This window comes from Choloepus didactylus, chromosome 25, assembly GCF_015220235.1.
Source record: "Choloepus didactylus isolate mChoDid1 chromosome 25, mChoDid1.pri, whole genome shotgun sequence".
Classification (NCBI taxonomy): domain Eukaryota; kingdom Metazoa; phylum Chordata; class Mammalia; order Pilosa; family Megalonychidae; genus Choloepus; species Choloepus didactylus.
In genome coordinates this window covers 260,942-284,036 of record NC_051331.1, presented here as the reverse complement: position 1 = coordinate 284,036, position 23,095 = coordinate 260,942, and the positions used below count along the sequence as shown (strand labels likewise).

The 23,095-nt window shown below is 39.8% G+C and overlaps 2 pseudogenes; both read left to right on the top strand.

Annotated features, from left to right (window-relative positions):
- The window catches only part of LOC119520176, a 60,771-nt pseudogene extending 54,215 nt beyond the window's left edge, over positions 1-6,556 (top strand).
- Positions 6,557-15,101: 8,545 nt separating this feature from the next.
- On the top strand, positions 15,102-22,663 carry LOC119520174 (annotated as a pseudogene).
- Positions 22,664-23,095: the final 432 nt, after the last annotated feature.

Genomic DNA, 23,095 nt, shown 5'->3' with positions numbered 1-23,095 from the left:
AGAAATTGAAATTTTTATATATAGACCATTTTCTTGGAGATCTCTTGATGGATTCACAAATATGTTTTTAACACCTTGCAATGTTGACATTCATTTGTTCTACCTCATGTAAAAACATATTTATACTTTTATTATAATCGTTGAGCACCCTAGGTTTCCCTGAGTTACACAGTCCCAGACTTTATCATTCGTCTTTTGTTCTGGTGTCCCACATGATGCCAACCCTCCTCTTTCAACCATATTCACAGTCATCTTTGTTCAGTGTCCTTACATTGCTGTGCTACTATCTCCCAAAACTGTTTTCCAAACCGCTCACTCCTGTCTTTTCCTTTCTGTTTGCAGTGCTTCCTTTAGTGTTTCCTGTAGAGCAGGTATCTTGTTCACAAACTCTGTCGTTTGTCAGAGAATATTTTAAGCTTTCCCTCATATCTGAAGGATAGTTTTGCCAGATACAGGATTCTTGGTTGATGGTTTTTCTCTTTCAGTATCTTAAATATATCGCCCCACTTCCTTCTTGCCTCCATGGTTTCTATTGAGAAATCCAAACATAGTCTTATCAAGCTTCCTTTGTATGTGATAGATTGCTTCTCTCTTGCTGCTTTCGGGATTCTCTCTTTATCTTTGATGTTTGATAATCTGATTATTTAAATATTATACTTAAAATCTCTTTCAAATGTCTTGGCATAGGCCTATTTAGATCTATTCTGTTTGGAGTATGCTGCACTTCTTGGATCCGTAATTTTAAGTCTTTCATAAGAGATGGGAAATTTTCATTGACTATTTCCTCTATTATTGTTTCTGCCCCTTTTCCCTTCTCTTCTCCTTCTGGGACACCAATGACATGTAAATTCTTGCTTTTCATTTTGTCTTTAAGTTCCCAGAGACGTTGCTCATATTTTTCCATTCTTTTCTCTATCTGTTCTTTTGTGTATAGGCTTTCAGGTGCCTTGTTCTCCAGTTACTGAGTGTTCTCTTCCACCTCTTGAAATCTGCTGTTGTGTGTTTCCATTGTGTCTTTCATCTCGTGTTTTGCCTTCCATTTCCATAGATTCCGCCAGTTGGTTTTTTGAACTTTCAATTTCTACCTTACATACATCCTGTGTTTTCATTATACAGTTCAGCTCTTTCACCATATCTTCCCTAAACTTTTTGAACTGACTTATTATTAGTTGTTTCAATTCCTGCATCACAGTTGAAGTGCAAGTTTGTTCCCTTGACCGGGCCATAACCTCATTTTTCTTGGTGTAGGTTGTAGTTTTCTGTTGTCTGGGCATGGTTTCCTTGGTTACCCCAATCAGGCCTCCCCAGACCAGAATGGGCTAAGGTCCCAGAAGGAAGAAATATTCAGTATCCAGTTTCCCTGAAGGTGTGTCTTAGAAAATTGGTACACCCTCTGATGTCTCCGGTCACTGTGCTTTTCTGCCCAGCAGGTGGCACCTGTTAGCCTGAAATTCTTGACTGGTGTAGAGAGGTGTGGCTCTTTTTTCCCCAAGTTCTGAATGAAAGGCGGGTAGTAGAACTGGGCCCCACCCCTTTCCTCTTAGAGAAGACAGACCCCCTACACAGAGGTCATTAGCATTTCAATGGTCTCTCTCTGTCTGTGCTATACCCTTGTCTGGGTCACAGAACTGGGAACTGAAAATGACTGAGGCTTTCTCCACTGAGTCAAAAAAGGAACAGAGAGTCCACTTCAGAGCTAGTCTGAGGCAACCCTCTGACTCTCCAAGGTCAGTCATCACCCAAAGCCTCTGTCTGCTTGTTGGGGATTCATTCCTCATAGTGAGCAGTTCACACTCACTAATTAAAACCCAGTTGGAGCTCGGCTGAGCTATATTCACTTGCTGGGAGAAAGCTGCTCTCTGGCACCAGAGGCTTTGCAGCTTGGATTGCGGGGGAGGGGTCTCCCGATTTGGATCCACAATTTTCACTTACAGATTTTATGCTGTGATCTCAGGCATTCCTCCCAATTCAGGTTGGTGTATGATGAGTGGACGGTCATGTTTGTCCCCCCACAGTTATTCTGGATTATTTACTAGTTGTTTCTGATTTTTTTAGTTGTTCCAGGGGGACTACTTAGCCTCCACTCCTCTCTATGCAACCATCTTAGATCCTCCCACGTATATGATTTTGATATGACATCCAGACATATCATTAGGGAACAACCTCCAGGTTTTGTGTGTGACAATAGGAATTCATGTGCAAAAAATAAATGTTTGCAGAGAAATTTGAGTAGTGTAAACAATAGGACAGTTGTTTAAATGTTTCACACATCACATGTCACTGTAGTAGCTATTCTACCAATGTATATAAAATCAATATTGACTGATATAAAATTTGAATAAAAAGTGTCTTCCTGTACATATTGAACTGTATAAAATTGCTGATAAATTGAACATAAAATGTGATTTCATAGATTCAGTCTAATTGAATTTCCCATTCAGAGTCTGACTTTATCTTTCTTATGTTGATGATGGTGGAATATCTTTAAGGATTCATGTCTCCTTTTCTAGAGCTGGGGGATCATTTCCTCAATTCAATGCAGGGCACAATGCGGCCAGGTGGTCCCCATGACTGCCCTGCTCACTGTCATTCTCCTGAGGCCCACTTTGCTCTGAATCATGGCCAAGCGTGGACCTGGATTGAACAGGGGGCATAGGGTGGGGTCTTTTTCCATATTCTGCCCATCAGACAGGCTTTTGGTTCTTTGACTAGTCATTTTTTTGATGTGATAAGAGCATAGGCTGATGGAATGAGAGCCCATGAAGCTTTCACATGCTCTCCAAGGTAAGCACTTGGCATTTTCTTTATAGAAAATAGGAAATAAATAGTAAAGGTACGAGTCTTTTATGTTTTCTATCCTGGCATTTTTTACCATCCGATGAATACATATTAGCCACTTCTTAGAACTTAATGTCTCACAGCCATTCTGCACTTACTAAATGAAAAGTAATTAGAAAAATGCCTTTGCAATAAAAAAGATAGTATTTTCTTTAGGCTCACTCTCCATTTTTTTCACTCTCTATGTTTTAAGCAGAAAACTCACCTTCCAGATACCTAGTAGAATAAAATGATCTCTTCTGGGAGAATGACACAAGTTCTTCTCATTTTCCTATGAATCTCTCTATGTATTTACAGCACCCAGTCATTCCATTTGAGGCTCAGATAACCATATTGAATTATTTAATCTACTTCAGTAATATAACACTCACTTTCTTGACACAAATTGTCCTCTGAACCTGCAATGAGAGTTCCTTGATGTTGTGGATAATAATGAATCAGCAGCAATTATTGCCTCAACATCTTCAGGAAAAAACCTATGCTTCCTTCTTGCATGGAGAAGGTCTTGAAGGAGAGCGATGAAGGGGTAGTTGTGTATGTCACATCAACAAAGGTAGAGCCTAAGTGACTATATGACTATAATTTTCTCTTTTTCCCAAAACTCCTATTTTCAAATATTTCACATGGCCACCTAGGGGGTCTATTTTACTTTATTTTTTAACCTGTGTGTTCTCCTTCCTGTTTCAGAAGCCATGACAATACTTTCCTCAGAACTGCAGTTTGGAAAATTCTGGCCATCCCATGTTGCTATTAGGTATTCTGTTTGGAGTGAGAGAAGCATCCACACTTTTGTTGGGCTATTTGGCAAGTCCCCAGAGGATCTAACCTTGCCTGAGCAGGGTTTTTGGGATGTATCTGAAGTGTTGCTGGGTACTAGCAACTGGCCTGTCTCTCAAAAGAGCTCATTTTGCCATTTTTCTTTTATGTCTAGCACTGCTTGATTTTGAACCTGAAAACAGAAAAAAACAGTCTTTGTCATTTAGGAGACAGTCTGATTTACAGGAAGTTTGCATATTCTCATTATCAACCCTTTGAATTTAATTTGGTTATTGTTAAGAAAGACCAGTTTAGTTGGGTTGACTAATTCTTTCCATTTTGCTCTGTAGAAAAATGTGTGGTTATAGAGTGACTTGTGGTTTGTCTTAGAGTGGAATTGAACTATATGATTAATTTTAATTAATACTTCATTTTTGAGTAAGCTTTCTTTGTTTTTTATAATGATAAATGTAATATGAGCCCATTGCATGATATTAATAAAATATAACAAGAAAAACTAAAGTTACTAGAAGTGGAAGCGCTAGGTCAAATGCAATCTTATTGCCAAATTACTATTCTAAAAGTTTGAGTCCATGACATCTATGAAAAGTTTTGCCATAATTATAGGTGAAAACTGTTATACTTAACTCTACATTTCTGTGATTAATAGTAATTTGAGCATCTATAAATGTGATTTTGGTGCATTGATGTTTCTTTTTTTTGTGAATTACCTGTTATTGCATTTTCCCATTTTTCTTTTTCTTGAAGGGCATTGTGTTTTATTGATTTATCAGAGCTTTTCATTAAAAGCTTATTAACTCTTTCTCTGACATAAATTTAACAAATAATCTTTCACATTTATCATTTTATCTTTTACTGTATTTAAGTTATTTTAATGATAATGCTTAATTAATATCTTTGAATAGTTAGATATATCAATATTTTCATTTAGGGTTTCTGGTGTGTGCACAAAAGTGTGAAAATATATGAAAGTGTTCACTTTGAGTATATTTATAGTTACCTTTTAAAATTTACATTTTAATCTATGTGGTCTTTTTCTTTTTGCCTAAAGTATGAAATAGAGGGAGCTCTGTAGGCATCTCCACACTCAGAATCCACTGGCTAGGCTACTTGCTTGAGCTAGAGCATGGTTCTACTCATGGAGGCATATATTCAAACTGAAGAAATTGGGGAATTCCTCAAACATATGAGGTGCAAATCTATTTGGGCTATGTCTTACTTGACCTTTTCTTGTATAGAAAACTCACAGCTTTTTTCTAAACTTGGATCATGCAGGCATTCAGCAGTTTGTTCTGATGTGTAGGGATCATTTTCATTTTTTCCTTCTGATGAAGGCATCCTTTTTGTTACCATTTTACTGAAGTTTGAGGATTTTCAATAAGCATTACATGTTGGTCCAGAACACTTTAGTGTATCTAGTGTAGATGAGTATAAGAAAAGGATTATTAAAATCCTTTACATTAGTAAAAGAACATTCTTTCAGACAGATTGTGTTCTCTAAGGTTTCACCTATCTATATTGAATTACATGACTAGTGAATCTCTTTCTTTTGTCAATCAGGCCTTTGTTAATCAAGTGGCAGCAACTGTCCAGAATCATTTTAGCAAACACATGCCAAATGGTGCATCTCTGTGGTGTTTTTACAAGAGATTATCATCTTGATGCTTTAAACTGTTAGGTTGGGTGTATTAATTAATTTGTTGTCAAGTTATGGAAAAGCTCTTATATATATATATATTTTTTTTTTTTGCTATGAACTCTACATCTTCATAAGGCATTGGGAAGTAATCTCCTTGAATTTATGAAAGACAAAATGACTTTGTTGGAAATCATTATCCTTACATCCCAAAGAGTGAGAAATATAACTCATCTTTCCCTAAGGACACTTAACATTTTGAATTCTATTTCAATTAAATCATATTTTTTATAAATGGATTCAGAATGATTTGAAAAACTGAATATGTTATAAAAATTAACAAAAATCCCAATGAGTTAACTTTTTCTTGATAAATGTATATAAGGTTATACATTGTAGTTTCAAAAATGATGAATAATTGATGTTATACTTGGTGTTACGTAAATCATAGAAAAATATATACTTTCCTCCTTAGTAAACTCATAGATAGACAAGACTAAACAAAAAGTGAAGACATGATTACAGAACATTGCATTGTAGATTTGTAGATGTGCTACCCAAGTTGCCCATTGAGGATGGACTTTCTATCTGGCTGAGGGAAATGAGGTCAAGACAGACTCCAGCTATCAGCTCCCCCACATCTGCCTCCATAGTCCACATTGTGGACTGAGATAGGCAGGAATATAAATGCCTAGCCATTTCAGCTTGATGTGGGACACTCTGGCAGGCAATATGCTCTCCAGAAATCTGAGCTGGGTAGGCCAAGTCTTTGCCAGGCCTGATTTGCAGTTTGATTTCCCTCCATACAACCCAGCTTTCTCCCCCTTCTTTTCATAGTTGTTAATCCTTAATAAGTGTCTTGCACCCCAAACTCCATCTCAGGGTCTGATTTTCTAGAACCAAACCTGTGATATGAACTATTTTTGTGTTTATTACTCTGAATGCTTGCTCCTAAATAAAGGAATTTAAACTTCAAGTCTGATATTTTACTTCTATTGACCTGCAAAAATGTAAATGTAATGTGGGCAACTATTACATCACAATTTTAATGAAACTAAGTCTCAGAAGCAATATCATACCCTAATTATCAATAGTTGCATTCAATGACTCATAAACCTACCTGTTATTGTCTTGTAACTATGCCAGCACATAGTAAGTGCTCAGCAATGTTAGCTCACACAATGTTATTATTTTTAGGCCCATATCACAGTGCCTGCCTGCTCTGAAATTCTTCTGCTTGCTCCAGTAATGCACACCAGGCCATTAACCCAGAGAAACAACACCAAACTTACCCATCACATATGATGTATGGAAATACCCTCTAGGACCCAAAAGATACAGGTGTATTGTGCAAACACTATGCTAAATACATCGTCATGTTTAAGTCTCACCACAACCCTTGAGAAGTAGTTATTGTTATCTCTGTTTCATAAAGAAATTTTGAATTTTTTCTGGCCTTTATGAATGTTACAAAATAGAGACTTGGAATTCTATTAAATTCCTCCAAAGAGTGTTCATTTATTTTAGTAGGCAATAAACTTGTTAGAATCAAACTTCAGACTCTGTCTTGCCTGCAGTGGGTGGCAGCTGAAGTGTCAGTTGAGTTATTTTACCCTGTAGCTGTGCTGTGTGCAGGTCTGCCCATGCATGCATGGTTCAGGGGTCAGCTGGAGACTTGAGTAGAGTACACAGAGAATACCTTTCTCTTTCTCCCTGCTGGGCTTCCCTCTTTACTCTCTGGAGGCTATGCCCTCTCTGGGTCTGTCTTCTGATCTTTCAAGCCAGAAAGATGGCAGGTTTTCTATCAAAGCTTCAGCTTGTCTGTATCACACCATGACCATGGGTCACCCTAAAGACAAAGTTAAACTGACCCTCTGTTGGTCTCTCCTTCAAAGTTTCAGCTCCTCTCTAAAATCTGCCTTCCTTTGTTGGCTCTCCTGAGCCTTCAGCCTTATTTTACTTCTATTATACCCAACACATCCATGATTGATCCTACCATCATCATCTGCCCCCTTTTTAGCAACAAAGCTCCCAAGGCGCAGAGGGGTTAAACACAGTTCAAAGGTGCGAAGGATAATAGAATTGGTATTCAAAACCTGTCTAGCTCCAGAGTACATTCCCTTAATTATCATGCTATATTGCCTTCCTGTGTGTGTGTGTGTGTGTGTGTGTGTGTGTGTGTTGTGTTCATAGAGACATTGAAAGTATGTTTTGTAGGTACACAAAACACAGGGAATTTCTGTAGTGTGCAGCCTTGAAGACTAAGGCACTTACTCCCCCATCTGCCCAATGCCTTAGGGGCTGATGGCTCGCAGCTGAGTCCCTCCCAGCACCCACCCTCTGCTGAAGGAAGCTCTTCCAAATTCATACCCTCCTTCCACAGGGGCTGAGGGGCAACTCACATCCAATAAACAGTGGAAGGGGGTAGCATGTGAAGACCTGGCCTTCCTGCCTCTTTATGGGAGAACTCAGCTGCTGTGCTTCCCCTTGGAATCAGTTGAGGCCATAATTGTAATTACATCACCATTTTACTTAAACCTCTGTTTTGTCCTAGGTTCTGCTTGCTTCTGTTCTTCTTCAGTCTGGTTACCAAGGGCACATTGCAGTAAACTTCCTGCACACTAATCTACTTCAGAGCTATGCCTCAGGGAGCTGGAAGGTGGGGAGTGGAAGGGATAGGTGAAAAAGGGAGTTCCATGTAACATATGGTTCTATTTTATGTGAATTTTGTTTAATGAACATTTGCTAACTTTTTAATGTTTGTCTCCCCTCCTGGGTTGCAAATTTAGTCATAACTTTCATTGTGATGCATGCTACCATCCCAGAGTCTAGTGCTCAGCAATACATAGTAGGTACTCAATAAACATTTGTTAAAGGATGAATTAATTAATTGATTAATTAATTAAAGCCAATTCTGAAATCTGGGTCTATTGAGACCTGCTCTGAACTCTTTCTTTTATATCATGCTGCAGAGAACAAAGTATTGGCTCCAACACATTCTGCAGGAAAGGGAAGGGGGAAAATCCCTATTTAAAAAGTCCAATTTCTCCCCAAATATGAGGACACTCCTAGCAGAAGTTATTGCACTTACACACACAGAGCCTGGGTGCCTCACGCTGTCCTACCACCATAGCAGCTGTATTTGCAGAGAAAGCACAGAGCTCCCAGTTCCTGGTTGGGAACCATGGTGAAGAGTTTCTTAACAGAGCTGGGCTGCCACAAGCTGGAGCCTCCAGGATCAGCCTAGAGGCCTTGGTGCACTGACTGGCCATCTCCAGCTGCTGGTGGTAAGTCTGCCCTGTCTCTGTGGGATTCAGGATGAGCTCCTGGTGGGGTCTCATTCATCTGGGACCACTTGCCCTGCTCCTTGGGAGCCTGGCCACTGGCCTCTTAAACCTGAATGGGAATCCATTTTCTTCCTTGCTCTGACTTGGAGGGAATCCAAATCTCTGCCCTCCTGCCTTGTTGCACATTCCCACCCCACACTGCGGACTCCACCTCCAGTGAGGTGTAGCTAGTCACTTTCCCACTGGTTAACTGAACCCTGGTCTACCAAGAATCAATGAGTTGCTCACCTGCCTCTCTCACAGACATTTATCCATCAGACCTGCTCAAATGATACTTAGTTGCTGCTCACTGCCTTCCTGCTTTTCCTTCAGTCTCTGAGTCTCTCTCTTTGAGATATGATCTTATTAATTTTTGCTGAGAAATGCATGATATATCCAAAAATAATATAAGTAAATATTGAAGCCAAAACCTCTTATAAATGGCCAAAAAAGAGAAGATATGTAGAAAAAGGTGGATTATTAGGAACAAATCCCATGATGAAAATGCATATGGGAGGGAAAAATAAAACAGACAAGCAAACAAAAATAGATCAAGAGAAAATGAAGAATCGGCCACCTCTAACAAATGGAGACAGATCTTTGTGCTCTGCTTTGGGAGTGGTGATAGGCTTAAAACACAGCAAAACCCTAGTGGCAGAAGTCATTGAGTTATTCCATTAAATCAGAAGTGCACTTGAGATCAGTATGAGCAGAATAGTTGCTTCAGCAGCACAGCACATGGACCCAAAGATAAAAATGCTAATCTGAGAGAGAATCTATAGACTAAGTGAAGGGTTTTGCCATGACTAGGTGTAAGGCAAAACCCTCAAGTAGCTAACTACAGATGAAATCTTCTTTGCTTCATAAATTAAATTCATTCATGCAATGTTATGAATCTTAGTGACATATAGAGACAGACATTTTAGGACAATCATTATTACAAGTCAGGTAGTGTCTTTTATTACAGTAAGAAGTCATTTTTTACCCATCCAGGAATAGTTGGGCATTTTATAGTTCTAGAGCTTGTTCATTGGCTAAAAATCAATATAAGGCCATTCCTGAGGGAGCTGACTAACAAAGAATGGCCCCCTCCAGAATGGGGAGACAGATTTAGCCATGGTTGCTACTTTAATCTGATTTACTGTTTATATGAGTCATTAATATGAGGAGCTAGTCTGGTTGTCACTAAAGTCAATATTCTCCAGCTTATGGTCTTCTCTTTTTCTCTCATTTTTGTTTTTTAGTTACTAAAGTAACACATGATTGTAAAATAGTCAAGCAGGAAAGATATATGCAGAGTAAAAATGTAATTCTCTTTTCAACACATATGCTGAAGACAAATTAATTCCCTTCCCTTTCAAGAAATAACCAACATGATCTGGTATGTATCCCACAGATAACTCTTTTCTTAACTTACACATCAATATACACACAGAGATTATACATAATAAGTACACATAGCAATGTTGGATTGTTTTAAACTTGTAAATAAAGTCACACTATATAATTTTGTCTTCAAGTAGCCCTTTAATGTAAGATTATACATGTCTTGGAGATCTTTTCATGCCAATATGTATAAATAGACCTAATTCATTTAAACGATTGCGAATTATGCACTCTAAATTCCCAGTTTATTATACTTTTCTCCCATTGCTGGATTTAGATTTTCTTCATTTCTTAGGATAAGAAACATGTGTCAAATGTACATACATATGCACATATGTGTATATGTGAGTCTATATATAATCTATTTATATGCATATATATAATCTTTATGCATATGTTTGAGCATTTATGTAAGATAAACTCTGTAAAGAGGAGCTAATTGAGGTAAACTGTACGTGCAGTTTAAACTTTGAAAGATACTGTCTCACTGATCTCCAAAAGCTAGTTTTTGCTGCCACCAATGGTGCCCTTTCCCCACACCTTCACTACTATTGTATATTATCGATCATTTTCATTTTGGCTAATCTGAGAGGCAGAAAATTATGTGCCATGGGTGATTTCACTTGCATTTCCTTGGTTGGGAGTGAGGTGGATCCAGCCTTTCTTTAGGTATTTTGATGTCTCTTCAGTCTAAATCAAAAACAGTGAGTGAGAATTTCACCTAGAACAAGAGACTGAGGTCCCAGAAGGAAACAGAACTTCATACAACAGGAGCTCTTTCTTCACAGTGGAAAGGAGCCCCAGGTCAGCTTCTTTAATGAGGCAGTGCTAATGATGTTTACAGAGAGCAAGACAAACAGAAAGAGCTCTGTTTAACTTGTCACATACTGTGTAGAAAACAGATAAATACCAAAAGAAACAACCCTCCCCATCCAAGGAAAACCTCTACCCTCAGACATATTGAAAGGAGAAAGAGAAGAAAACCCCCTTCCCTGTAGAGGAACAGGGGTAAGAATCACATGGGACATCTTATCAGAAATCATGCAAACAAGAAGAGAGTGGAGTGACATTTTTAAAATGTTGAAAGGAAAAAGAAATGCTGTCAACCTGGAATTCTTTATCCAGTGAACTTATGCTTCAAAATTAAAGAAAGATACTTTTCAGAAGAACAAAAAATATGGGAAATCTTTCACCAGTACATCACCCTTGCCAGGGCTGCAAGAAGTTCTTCATTAGAAAGAAAATGGCAGGCGTCAGACACTCAGATCTACATAAAGAAAGGAAGATCCTCAGAGAAGGAAGAAAAGAAGGTAAAATAAAATAATTTTTAACTTTTTTTATTCTTTCTTGATCAAGTAATAACAGTTTGTCTAAATAATGGCAACAATGTATTGGGGATTATACGGTATGGATAAGTGGAATTAATCCCTGCAAGGTTGAAAGGCACGGGCGGGAGGGAGCCCGGCCGCAGCTGAAGCTGGTCCCGGCGGCGGGGTTGGCCCGGGCGGCGGGGTTGGCCTGGGCGGGCCGGCGGCTGGGAACCGAGGCTGGGGGCGGGCGGCCTCGGCCCCTCGCGGCGGTCAGGCAGGGCTGTGCTCCCGCTCCGGGGCAGTCCCGGGGAGGATGCAGCCGGGGCCCCCGGGGCGCGGTGGGCGGCGACAGCTGCAGCGGTAGCCACTCCCCCGGGGCGCCTGGGGCGGGCGGCGGCGGGAGCTCCTCAGCGCCTCCTGCGGGAACCAGGCCCTGCCCGCGGCCGCGTCGCTCCCGCTGCAGCTGCTCGCGGGACTCGCCCGGCCCTGCCCGCGGGGTCCCGGCTACTCACGCCCTGCTCGCCGCCTGCGCCACCCCTGGTGACCATTCTCCGTGCAGCCCCGGAGGCTGCTCACGTGCCCTCCCCCAGGACACGCCCGCGGAGCTCAGGCCCTTTTCGCCAAGGCCGCGGAGACCACGCTGCAAGCCCGGGGCGGCGAGGTCGGAAGATGGCCTGGGTGCTCGAGGTGGAGGGGGTGATTGAGCCCGGGCTGGTGCACGACTTCGCCGCCAGCCTCTAGGACAGTGCAGGATCTGGGCGCCGGCGCCTACAGCATGAGCGATGTGTTGGCATTGCCCATTTTCAACAGGAAGATTCCAGCCTCCCACTGGATGGTGAAACTAAACATCCACCCTTTGAGCAGGTAATGTGTGCTGCAACATCACCAGTAATACAATTGCATGATGAAACACTCACTTCAACCAAGGTCAGTCTTATGAAATTTGATGCTGGATAATCAGAAAATGATACAGTTCCCAGAAGTAGCCTGTGCTGTCTTTTTACACTGTATGTGGTCTGGAAATGAATGTAAAGACTTACTGTGGGCACTTCCCTTTCTGTGCCCGTTTGACTTTTATTGCCTGAACTTCATGCTGATTTGGGGCAGGGGTTGGGACAGCGCTGCTGCGGGGCCCAATGTGATCTGTCTGTGGGGAGCTGCGCTGTGCTGACGTGGCACACAGTGGTCAGGTCGGAGAGGCACTGCACCTTCTCGGAGGAAGGCATGTCTACAGGTGCACATCTGATGCGATCATGCCAGATGGGGGAAGATCCAAGCCAGAAAGGTGGGTTGAAGGAAACTGCATTATCATGAGTACCTTGGTGAGACCATCAGTGTAAATCCTAATAGTTACAAAGACTTCCGTGTTTTTGCTTTATCACAGATTTATTGAAAAACTTTCGAGGACTGTAGGAATGAAGTTGAGAGCTCTTCTTCCTGCTACCAACTTTGAATCTCTCTGCGTCAGTGATAGAACTGTAAGCAATATGGTGATGGGTCATCACAGTTTTCAGAGCTGACACATTCTCCACATTGTGAGGTTGAATGGCTGCTATGTAGAACGTGTTTTTGCATGGATGTCTGTGTCATTTGAGTAAAAGTTTCTCTAAATTGGAATCCCAGTTCCTATACATCATCATGTCCCCTCTCTGCTTCATGGCTCCTTGCTCTCCATCACTTTCAATTTAATGTCCAAATCAACCTGGTGTACAGTTGACCTTCCCTGTGTCCAAACCACATCTGAATACCTGGAGGTGTCCCCCACTCAGCATCTCTTGTGAAGCATCAATGGCAGGACTCCAACTGGAAAACAGCCCAATTAGGTCCATAGCAAAGCTGTATTTAGAACATGTCTTAAAGCATTTGAACATTTTTATACTCATCCTTGAACATATATGCATCTCATTTTTAGTTCTAACTTGAATTTCCTTTCTTGCTTTTAGATTCAGGAAGGAAAGATGATCAAATGTAGCACATGGAGATAAGGTTGCTGGTATAAATGCAATTTAATGTTTGAAAGTGGAAATGAGCAATATATATTACTTCATATGTTGTAGAAGTTAAATATATAGTTGCATCTAAACTAATAAATAGTATTTGTAAATATTTGATTTCCATAAGTGTTTATATAATCAGGAAGTCCTCAATAGACTTTTTATTACTGCATCATAAATTTGACTTATAAAAGCTAAGATTTGGTGTCAACTTGTCTTGGATATATATATTGTGTGTGTGTGTGTATTTAATTGGAGCATCCTGTACATACTTTTTGGTAACTTCTATTTTTTACTTAATATATTGCAGATACACAAATATTTCTATGTTTGTATTAAAAATCATCAATTCTTGCCTTGTTTATTTCCTTTTCTGTTTTCCTTGTTGTTGTCTTTATAAACTGCATGCCATGAAAAGCCTTAATGCAGTCTCCTGGGCCTAGAGTTCCAGCCCTGGCCTAGCTCTGCAGTTGCCTGTCCAAACCATCCCTGGGTCCCCAATGGGCTGCCACCACCTTTCCACAGGCCATCACCTTTCCCACTCAGTGTCCCTGTACTTTCTTTAGGGAACACTCCCTCACCTTTAGACAGCAACACCTGCTCCTCCTCTTTTCTCTCTCCTCCAGTTCCTGCTTCACCTCTAGGCTGGGAACTCCAGGGGGCAGGGGACACATCTGTCTTGTTCACCACTGTGTGCGCATTGCCTCCTTCAGAGCCTAGCACCTTGCCAGGGCTCCTTAAATGATTATTGAATGAATGCATGTGAGAGACGAGGCTGGAGAAAGAAAAACAGCCCCTGACTTGAGGAAACATATCTAACACTAATGTCCATCTGGACAAAATCTCACAGAACATCAGCAGCTGACAAGTCCACTCTGAGACCGTGGTAAGATGAGAAAAATCATTGTCTCTGTGCAGCCTGCAACATGTCAAATATCTTTGTCTCTCAGCTGAAATAAGTGGCTGCTGCTTCTTACCCAATTACATACAGCTTTACCCTTGCTCTAGTCTGCCCCTCCCCCCAGAATTGCCCCCACTTTCTGACAGCATCCAGTCTAGAGCACTGTTAGACTCTCTACCAAATCTGCCAACTAAATCCCAGTCTAATAATCATTTATTTCTCACACTGTCTTATGGAGACATGCATGTCCGTGTTACATGCTCTCCCACACTGCAATGAGTGATAGCCCCAACTGTTCAACTGCAGGTGTGTCCTGGTGGTCTCTGGCTGAATGGCATATGCTGGCCCCCTTGAGAGACTGCGTGGGCTGTGACACTCTCTTGTCACATGATGATTATGATGACAATGGTGATGATCATGAACTTGTTTACTGGTGTTACTTTGTGCCAGATCTATTCTGAGCTCTCCACATACACTACCCTATAATGAATCCCCACAATAACTCTGCAAAGTAGGTCTCGGAATCCCTGCTGTTTGACAGCTGAGGGAGTGAGACATGCAGAGGTTTAGCACACTGTCACCCAGCTGGTCAGTTACTGGAGCAGGGTTTGAACCCAGGTGGTCTGGCTCATCCTCTGATCTGGGTCCTCAGCGGTCTTCAAGGCCTGGGTAGGACTTGGGTTCCTGACCTGCCTTCACCTCTCAAAGGTCTTAGAGCTCATTGGAGTGTGGTGGGGAGGAGAAGGTACTGGGGTCTCTACACATAAGGCCTGGGGGCAGGGGTGGCACCTGTCATCTCAGAAGGGCCCTAGATCCCAGGTAGCCATATTTGCTGTCCTAAAATGACCACTACTAGGCCCACTAGAGCCTTTCCCAGGGACTATGGCTCCCATCTCAGCATCATTGTCTGCATAAGGAGGCCCAGGCCTGACCATGTCTCCCTACCAGGCTAGAGTGCAGAGTCTCAACCTTCATCACTCATCTGGCCAAGAAGCCTCAGTGAATCCACAGTTCTTGATCATGACCCAGGGGAAGCACAGCCCAGCCCTGTGAGTTATTTAGGAGATATTGGATGTAATAGTGTGTGTGTGAGCATGTTTTCCTTACCATTAGAACAAAGCAGAAGAGATAGCCAAATGGATGGGCTCTGAAATGTAAAGTTTAAGTTCAGAGGCTTATGGAGTTTAATTTTTGTTTCTAGGAGGGAATTCATTACTGTTATTCCTTTTCCTTCTCTTCTCCACCACTGGTTACATCATCCATTGAAATAGCCTCCCTAGAATATAAATGAGCCACTATAATCAGTCCACTAAGCACTCTAAAATTATCAAGGTGAGGATTATGATAACGATGACAAGGAGGATGACAGAAATCAAAATATAACAAAAAGTTGTCTTAGGCTTCCTAGTGCAAGGCACTGAGCTCAGTTTTCTAAATACCATCTTCGTTTCAACAGTATATTCATTCCCAAAATACATATGCAAATATTATTGCTCTTTTACAGATGAGGACATGAGCATGTCATTTTTGTTATTTTTTAACAAGTGCTGGTGTTGAAAGGATAGAAGCCAGGTATATCTGGGTAGTGAGAATCCAAACGGGGGGAAACTGTACAGAATGCTCCCCTAGAAATCCAACCTGCAGTTTTACTTTTGTTGTTTGTCCAGAGTGGTTGGAGGGAAATTACTTTGTCCCATTCATCTGATTCCCTAGAACCTGTATAGTGCATGGCATAATAGGGAAGCAAATTTAAAAGATCTCTGTTAAAAATATTGATTATACTTCTTTAGTTCACAGGGAGAACTGGAAGTATTATGGAAACCACACAGTGGGTGGCTTCCTACTTGTGCTTTCATCATTTCCAGGGAGAAGCATTAGGACTTGAGTCACGAAAACAATTGTATTTAATGTTCTGTGTCCTGACTTTTGTACGGAACCTGTTCTTCACTTAATAGGCTCTCCAACATATTACTTAAAAATTTTGGCAGATTTTCATAAAAATTAAAGCAGTAAGACTAAATGGAGAAGGACAAGGAAAAAGTGCATCTTATTGTGTGGTCTGAGTCACATTTTAGGGTTTCCAGTTATTCCATCATCCCATGTTTTCAGATAAGATAGGTTTCAACCTCTCTGTCATATAATTGAAAATAAAAGTTAAATATTTTAGGGTTAGTATTTCTTCAATAAATCTGCTGCACAAATAGTCATTAAAATCTAATTCCAGGGGTTGAAAGATATGGGACTCATATTTAGTTTCTCTGGCTCCTGTTCTAGGGCTATGTCCTTTCCATCAGAGAGGGATGAGTGTTTCTCTTCTTCAAAACTGCTTTGGTCCCTGAGAGCAGATTGAAGCAAAATCATTGATTTCTTCACAGGGAGTGAATTCATCTTTGAATTACCCAAATAAGCTACTTTTAAAAACTGAATTTTATACAATAAAAACAGCTCACCATTTGGATTTTCAATGTGTAGTACTTCATTTTGAAGCACAACTTTGAGTCTGAGAATATAGATACTTACTATGCAAGTTGGAAATTTTATGTGGTGCATTCATAAAATGACTATTACTTAAATGACATCAGGTTCATATCTGATTCTAGGGCTTAATAACAAGTGCAAGTAGGTAATTGTTACATTTTTCTACTGTGGAACAAATATAAGTAATTAATAGTAAAATTAATTAAACAAGCATAGATCAGTACTATTTATATACATATCATTCATGAATTCATTATTAAAACTCATTTTTTAATGGAGAGAAGAATTTTGAAAGGTTTGTTAAAATAAGAAACTGATAAGTAAAGTGGAGTTCATCCCCCAGGCAATACCATGCATCAGTTAAACTAGATTTTAATGAGATGTATGCACTCTACATAGACATGAAACACAATGTTGCATTAGGGATCAAGTAAAGCAAATGTCAAGATGCCAAAAACCAACAGAAAATCTTAAAGCATATGATAAAACCAGATAATATGGAGAACCCAAACCCAAACATGCAAATCAAAAGGTCAGAAGACACTCAGTATTTGGCACAATTAATCAAAGAACTACAGATGGGCAATAAGAGCATGGCACAGGATATAAAGGACATGAAGAAGACCCTAGAAGAGCATAAAGAAGATATTGCAAGAGTAAATAAAAAAATAGAAGATCTTATGGAAATTAAAGAAACTGTAGGTCAAATTAAAAAGACTCTGGATAATCATAACACAAGATTAGAGGAAGGTGAACAACAACTCAGCCTCCTTGAGGACCACAGAATGGAAAATGAAAGAACAAAAGAAAGAATGGGGGAAAAATCAAAAAAATCAAAATGGATCTCAAGGATATGATAGATAAAATAAAACATCAAAATTTAAGAATCATTGTTGTCCCAGAAGGGGAAGAGAAAGGTAAAGATCTAGAAAGAGTATTCAAAGAAATTGTTGGGAAAACTTCCCAAACCTTCTGCACAATATAAATACACAAAGTATTAATTCCCAGCAAACTCCAAATAGAATAAATCCAAATAAACCCACTCCAAGACATATTCTGATCAGACTGTCAAATATTGAAGAAAAGGAGCAAGTTCTGAAAGCAGCAAGAGAAAAATGACTCACCACATACAAAGGAAATAAGACTAAGTAGTGACTACTCAGCAGCCACTATGGAGGTAAAGAAGGCAGTGGCATGAAATATTTAAAATTCTGAGAGAGAAAAATTTCCAACCAAGAATACTTTATACAGCAAAACTCTCCTTCAAATTTGAGGGAGAGCTTAAATTTTTCACAGACAAGCAAATGCTGTGAGATTTTGCTAATAAAAGACCTGCCCTACTTCAGATACTAAAGAGAGCCCTATTGACAGAGAAACAAAGAAAGGAGAGAGAGAGATAGAGAATTTTAACAGACATATATAGAACATTACATCCCAGGTCACTGGGACATACATTCTTCTCTAGTGATTATGGATCTTTCTCCAGAATGGTCCATATGCTGGGACATAAAAACAAGCCTCAATAAATTAAAAAAAATGAATTTGTTCAAAGCACGTTCTCTGACCACAAATAGAAGTCAAAAACCATCAGAGACTTGGAGAAGTCACAAACACCTGGAGGGTAAAAATGGGGAGATGAAAACTTTGCTGGATAATCAAAAGCTGAGGGACTTCACCACCAGTAGATCAGTCCTATAAGAAAAGCTAAAGGGAGTTGAGCAGGCTGAAAGGAAGGGACACTAAACAATTGACTGAAACTACATGAAGAAATGAAGATTTCCAGTAAAGATCCCATGGTAAATATAAATACCAGTACTACTGTATTTTTGATTTGTAAGTCCACAATTTACTTCCTACAGGATATAAAGTACATAAACTGTAATGATTAATCAGTGGTTTTGGAATCAATGTAAAAATATGTAATTTTTGACAAGAACTACATAAAGGTGGGGGAATAAAGGAGTAAAGGAACATAGTTTATGTGTCATATTGAAGTTAAGTTGGTATCAAAGAAAAACAAGATTTTTATAGATTTAAGATGTTAAATTTAAGCCCCACAGTAAACACAAAGAAAGTGTCAGAGAATATGACCATAGAAATGAAAAGTAGAGTAGGGGTTCTGAGAAATGGGGGAAGGGGCAATGGGGAGTTAAGAAATGAGTGTAGGGTTTCTGTTTGGGGTAAAGGGAAACTTCTAGAAATGGATGGTGGGAATCTGATAGCATTGCAACATTCTAAATGTGATTAACCCCACTAATGGAATGCAAGGGAGGGGGTGGAATGGGAAGATTTAGGCTGTATATATGTTTCCACAATTGAAAAAAAAGGCAGTCTAAATAGATGACAATTAAATGTCAAGGATGATCCTGGATGGGATCTGATGATGGAGGAGAGGAGGCTCAAAGGGACACAGATGGGACATAAGGGGAAAAAAAAGGAAATATAGAATGTAAGCTTTGTATCAATGTTGAATTTCTTGAACTTTTTAGCTGTGCTTAATGGGATTGCATAAAAGAATATTCTTGTCCCTGGGAAAGATGTATGTGAATTATAGTGTTTGTTTAAAGATGCATGCAGCTTGCTCTCATAAGTTCAGAGGACAGAGCAATAGATGATGGATGACAGATAGGGAGGGAGGGAGGGAGGGAGAGAGGGAGGGAAAGAAAGAAATGGTGGTATGACAGGATGTTAAAGGTGGTGGATTGGGGTATCAGGGGAGGGGGTTTGGGGTATGCTGGGGTTCTATGTATGGGGTTTGAACTGTTTTTGCAACTGTTCCTGTAAGTTTGAATTTATTTCAAAATAAAATTTCTTAAAAAAACACAATGTTGCTAAATTAGAATGTTTTGTAGGTTGATGTGACAAGTAAAAGAAAATTTGGGTAAATTTATAAGAAAACTCTTTATCAATACTTAACTCATTGCTAACATTATAGAAACAGTATCAGGTAAAAGTACCAACCACATTCAGGACAGTGATTGTCTTAGAGGGACATAATTACAAGTAAAATGGAAAATGTAGGAATAGTAGGAAAGATCAAATGTTACTGGCAATCCTTTAAGACCCTGTAACATACGAAACAAATATTTTAAATGTTTGCATTTTAATATGGTGCATGGGTACTCATGATAATAATAGTAGGTGAAATTAATGGACCATTTACTAAGAACCTGGCATTTTTCTACGGCAATAGTTCTTAGCTCTAGATGTACTTAAGATCACCAAGGGCTTCCTATGTAGGCTTTCTGATTTTGTTAGTTCTAGACTGTAGCTTGGGCTTCCATACATTTTGACAGAACTAGGGTATTTATAAGTATCAACCACAAAATGGTACCACCACACTGAGTATTCTGTCTATAATAGTTTACTTAATTTCTTCCAACAAATTCCTTATGCAGGTTAAAGTATTACCTATAAATAGCAACAGCTTAAATTCACTTGCCTTTAGTATGGAATCACATTGTCAGGTTCTAGGTTTCTCTGACTCTTTTAAAGCCAGAGAATGGACCACCACACAAAACGTGGTTCAGATTTCATGACAGATTATGGACACACACATGTGCACACACACCAAGAGTGTCTGGAAATGTTATAACTTGTGTAAGGTAGTTGTTGGTGTACAGCAGGATAGGTCTCCAAGTTTTCTCTGAAACTGGCTTGAGGAAGAAAGATAAGAGGTGGGACTTGTGTTTCTATTCTGGTTAGTGGGTGAGACTGTGCTTAGAGTCCTCATGCTGGGACTTTTCTTGTATGGCTTAAATCTCTGGCTAATGCTAAAGAAGAGAGCACCAGGATTTCTTATCACAATAACCCTATGTGGGGTGGAAGCAATGTTGATGGTGAGCCTTAAATGCTATCAGGAGTCAAACATCAATAAAATGGCATTAGACTATTTATTGCATAGTTCTAAAAGGTATGAATACAATTGCCCAAAATCAAGAGAATTTATTTCATGTCATTTTGATAAAATAAAGAACCATTGACTGCTTCCTAATATCCTCTAAATAGACCATTTTTTTTTCTTAAAAGGAGAATATTTCTTATCCCTTATGTTTCTTCAACAGAAGAAAACAGATATTTAACTGCATTCATGAATATTTTCAGGTTGATGTTCTTATACCCAGTGTCTCTAAGTGGGTGTCTAGAGAAACAGGTGAACAGAAAATAATATAATGAAAAGTGATACTAAGAAGAATGGGTTTCTAACAACTGAGAAATATTGCTAAGGTACCAGGATATGTGTTCCTGAAGGGTGAATATTTGTCTATTAATTACTTGAATTGGAAATAATGACACAATGATGAGTGTATGTGTAATTATAACAAAACCCTCTTTTCTTTTTTAAATATGGCTTGGCTTTGAGGAACCAGTGTCTCAGACTTCATCCACTTAGGGCTCTCAGCTGACCCAAAACTACATCCCTTCCTGTTTGGGCTGTTTTTGTCCTTGTACCTGGTCACTGTGCTGGGGAACCTACTCATCATGCTGTCAGCTCTGACTCCCAACTCCACACCCCCATGTACTTCTTCTTCTTCTACCTGTCCTTGGATGACTTCAATTTCACCTCTACCACAGTCCCAAAGATGGTTATGGATATCCAGACTCACAGAGGAGTCATCTCTTTTACAGATTTCCTGATACAGTTGTCCTTTTCAAATTTTTTGGCTGTTTTAATAGTCTGATTCTGACTGTGATGGCTTATGACAGGTTTGTGGCAATCTGTCATGCCTCCACTATACTGTTATCATGAACCCCTGGCTGTGTGGCCTGCTGGTTTTACTGTCTTTTATCATCAGTATTTTGGGCTCCCAGGTGCACTGGTTAATGGTGTCACAACTAATGTTTTGTTCAGATGTGGAGATTCCTCATCTCTTCTGCAACCCTCCTCAACTCCCCAAACTTGCCTGTTCTGACACCTCATTCAGTAATATATTAATGCATTTTATTAGTGCCATCTTTGCTGCAATTCCATTATCGGGGTGTGATGGTTAGGTTCATGTGTCAACTTGGCCAGGTGACCCAGCTGTCTGGTCAAGCAAACACTGGCCTAACAACTGCTGTGAGGACATTTGAGGCTGGTTAATAAACCAACAGGCTGGTTTATTAAATCATCAGTCAATTGGCTGCAGCTGTGACTGATGACTCACCAAAGGGCGTGCCTTCCACAATGAGAGAATGCAGTTGGCTGGATTTGATCCAATTAATCAGTTGAAGACTTATAAGCAAGACAGACAGAGGACCTTCACTTCTTCTTTGGCTGCCCAGTGAAGGATTTCCTGAGGAGTTCATCGAAGTTGCCAGTTCATTTCCTGAGGAGTTCATTGAACACATTCATTGAAGATCCCAGTTCATTTCCTGAGGAGTTCATTGAAGTTGCTGGTTCGTTTCCTGAGGAGTTCATCAGACATCTTCCTTGGAGTTGACAGTTTGTTGACAGCTCTGCAGAATTTGGACTCATGCATACCCACAGTTGTGTGAGTCACTTTTACAATTTGATAATCAGAGACACCTCTCATTGATTCTGTTTCCCTAGAGAACCCTAACTAATGCACAGGGTTTCTTTTCTCTTACACTAGAATTGTTTCATCCATTCTGAGAGTCCCAATTTCAAGTGGGAAGTATAAAGCCTTTTCCACTTGTAGCTCCTAGTTGTTTGCTTATTTTATGGGACAGGTCTGGGAGTGTACCTGAGTTCAGTTTACTCTCATTCACCCAGGAAGAGTGCAGTGACCTCAGTGATGTACCTGTTGGTCATCCCCATGTTGAACCCCTACATCTACAGCCTGAGGAACACAAACCAAGAGGGCCTTGGGGAAGATACTGAGGAGAACATCATAATCTCAACACTTTGCCATATTTTTAAGTTTGTAGATAAGACAGTAAAAACAAATATCTGGAAATTCAAATATGCCTCTTGGGTGACAGTATTTTTATTACTTTGCTTTTTTTTCATACCACTTCTGAATATTGCTCCTTTGGCTGTCTTTTGGGGTTGCAGGAGCATAGCTGTGGAGTAGGACATCTTTTTTTTTTTTTTTTTTTTTTTTATTTAATTAAGTTTTATTGAAATACATTCACACACAATACAATTGTCCATGATATACAATCCACTGTCCACAGTATGATAACATAGTTATGCGTTCATCACCACAATCTATCTCTGAACATTTTCCTTACATCAAAAAGAACCAGAACAAGAATAAAAAATAAAAGTGAAAAAAGAACACCCAAATCATCCCCCCATCCCACCCCATTTGTCCTTTAGTTTTTATCCCCATTCCTCCACTCATCCATACACTAGATAAAGGGGGTGTGATCCACAAGGTCTTCACAATCACACTGTCACCCCTTGTAATCTACATTATGATAGAATTGTCTTCAGGAGTCCAGACTGCTGGGTTGGAGTTTGGTAGTTTCAGGTATTTACTTCTAGCTATTCCAATACATAA